The sequence below is a fragment of the Dromiciops gliroides genome, chromosome 3 (genome assembly GCF_019393635.1).
Source record: "Dromiciops gliroides isolate mDroGli1 chromosome 3, mDroGli1.pri, whole genome shotgun sequence".
Lineage (NCBI taxonomy): Eukaryota > Metazoa > Chordata > Mammalia > Microbiotheria > Microbiotheriidae > Dromiciops > Dromiciops gliroides.
In genome coordinates, this window is record NC_057863.1 from 663,117,852 (window position 1) to 663,121,078 (window position 3,227).

The following is a 3,227-nucleotide window of genomic DNA, read 5'->3' on the forward strand; positions in this document are numbered from 1 at the left end:
CAAATTTCAGCATTAGGAGAGGCCAAAAGTAAGTCATCAACATATTGTACTAGTATGGAGCCCTTAAAGTAATAGAGGCCAGATCCTGCTGTAAAATTTGGGAAAATAATGTGGGACTGTCTACAAATCCCTGTGGGAGTCTAGTCCAGGTCCACTGTCTATTTTTCCAGGTAAAAGCAAATAAATATTGGAAGTCCTCATGTACTGGTATGGAGAAAAAGGCAGAGCAAAGGTCTACCACTGTGAAACATGTAGATTCATAGGGAATCGATGAAATTATCGTAGCCGGGTTTGGAACTATGGAATGTCTAGGAATAACATAATTATTAATCGCTCTAAGATCTTGCACAAAACGATAAACAGGTTTACCATCTGGCCCAGGCTTGGGTTTTTTAACTGGCAAAATGGGAGTATTGCATGGAGAGTGATGACATGGAATAATAATACCCTGGCTTTTCAAAGCCTCAATTATAGGGGTGATCCCTTCTATTGCTTCCCTAGACAATGGATACTGTGGAATGGAGGGGGGGGGGTCCCCCCTTAACTTTAAAGGTAACAGGCATGGCAGACTTAAGGAGCCCCACCTCATTAGGGGATGAGGCCCATAAAGACTCAGGAATGTCAGAGGGGATTTTGGATACCTCCCCTGCTGTTCCTTGAGCTTCTGTAAGTAAAATTGGTAATAAATGAACAGTATCCTCTGGCAATTGTAAGGAGACAGCCCCATCTGGAGCACAAGATATGGTTGCTCTAAGCTTGCAAAGGAGATCACGACCTAATAAATTTACAGGGGCATCAGGCATGAGTAAAAATGAATGTTCTACTGTTAAGGGCCCCATAGATACCATGCGAGGATTCAATTTTGCCACTCTCTGGCTCTTTCCTGAGACTCCCACTACATTCAAAAATCCTACAGGTCTACACCCAGCATCTGGTTTGCTTACTAATACTGATTTAGAGGCTCCTGTGTCTAGCAGACAATCATAATAAGTTTCCCCCACTTTTAAGGTGACATGTGGTTCATTACTCTGGGGAGGTGAATGGACTGGCACAAGTGCATTCAAAAAATCCGGATCTGGGAATATATGGCTTTCATTATCTATGTTCCATTCCTCCCCAAGACACCATCATTCCTGTGTCCTCTTCTGAGGGGGACCTTGGTTACCATTATTCTGGTACTGCCTTTCTGTATTCCTCCGAAAAGATCTATTTCTATTTTGATTTCGCCTGTAATTAGAATTAGAATTTCTTCTCCAAGTCCTACATTCTCTCAATTCATGCCCCTCCTTACGACAGTAACAACACACCTTAGTGTCCTTGCTCCGATGTTCACATGGCTGACTAGGAATCGCTGGTGCCAGAATGCTCTGTTTAGGGTGATCTGGATCTTCCTCACGTGAGTCAAAGACATAATTTGCAAGTTCCTTAATTCTATCTACTGTGAGATTTCTCCAGTCTGGACATTGTTTCAGAAAGTATCTGCGTATTTCTGGCAGTGAATTATAAACAAATGTGTTGAGAACGATATAGGAATCTCTTAAATCTACTGGATCCAATCTGGTGTACTGTCTAGCGGCCTCACAAAGTCTATCATAAAATCTGTTTGGTCTTTCATTAGCCTCCTGAGGTAGGCTTAAAAATTTCTGCCAGTTTTCCGGTTTTCTAGAGCAAGATTCCATTCCCTTCAGAAGTGTTTCTCTAGCATCTTTTAATCTTTGGAAATCCCTATCATCATTATAATTCCACTCTGGATCCTTTAGAGGCCATTCCACATCGGCCTTACCTTTCGCAACAAGGGCATTTCCTGCTGAGATAATATCTGTAATCTCAGTTGGGGACAGTAAAGTTTCCAAAAGGCAAGTAACATCAGCCCAACTGGGTTGATATGCATTAAATATAGTCCTTAACTGTGAAATTACAGTGTTTGGATTTTTCTCAAAACTAGGGATGAAAGATTTCCATGCGCTCAAGTCACTTGGTCTAAAGGGGCTATATTTTCTGACTTGAATTGGCACTCCCTTTTTACTATGTTCTATAGCTTCCTGCAGAGGGAGTAGTTTCTGCTGATCTGATTCTGAACTTGGATCATCTCTAGTAGAAACAGCCATTTTGAGGTCTCTCTCCATATGTGAGAGTTTCCCCCATATCATAACAATGATAATAACAATAACAAAAAATAAACAAAAAAAAATAAAATCCTTAGTCGTATGAACTATGGATAAAGGTATTTCAATTGCAGGCATAAAATTTCTACTTATATTAAACGTATTTTCCCAAAGATTCTCACGTATACTATTATACAAAAAACTTTTTGCTGCCTGAATGAGGAAAAAACCAATAATGTTATGAAGGACCATTGAGTAAACTATTCCTCTAAGTCGGGATGTTATGCTGTCCCAATACATTCCGATGAGAAAAATCAAAGGGATAGTAGAATATTCAAGCATCTTGCCCTTTAAACTGGGCTGGCTTTTCTGTTTAAAGCAAGACTTTTAGAGGCTTAAAGTCTTTAAGGGAGATTAGACAAAGGGAAAGTCCGTGGGGGGGGTATTTGGAAAATCCACCGAATTAGCCGGCTTATGGCCAAAACTAGGGAGGGTGGGAGGGGTCCTTAAGGTCCCTTCGGGGTCTTTGGAAGTCTTTTCTCAGTTCTCTTGTCTTCTTGGAGTGGTAAGATGTCATCAGGAGGAAGCTGGATTCTGGTCTGGAAAGCTGGATTCTTCTTCTTTAACTGAATTGCTGGATTTTTTACTAAACCTTAGCATAGCTTTGTCAATGATCAAATTTAGTACATTCCATTACATATCCAAGATATGGAGAGAACAAACAACCTTATGTAACAGGAGCCATTGCCAATAGATGAAAGCTAATGGTACAGGAAGTTTTCCAAAGTCCTGACAACCATAAAATGACACATGAAAACATGTTCCAAAGCACTGATAAAAGATAAAGTCATATTAAGATATTTTTGCCATTTCTTATCATGCCTTCATAATTGGAGGAAAAGGAAATAATCAATATTTAATTATTTTATTTTGAAATTCAAAAGCATAAAATCAAGTGAACATTTTACATAGATCATAAAATAGATAAAGAAGATTGTACATGAAACCAGTTCTAATATGCATAGCTTGATTTTCATTTTTAGTAATAAAAAAATTCAGCATGGTACTTTTGGGGGGGGGGGGGCAATGAGGGTTAAGTTACTTGCCCAGGGTCACACAGCT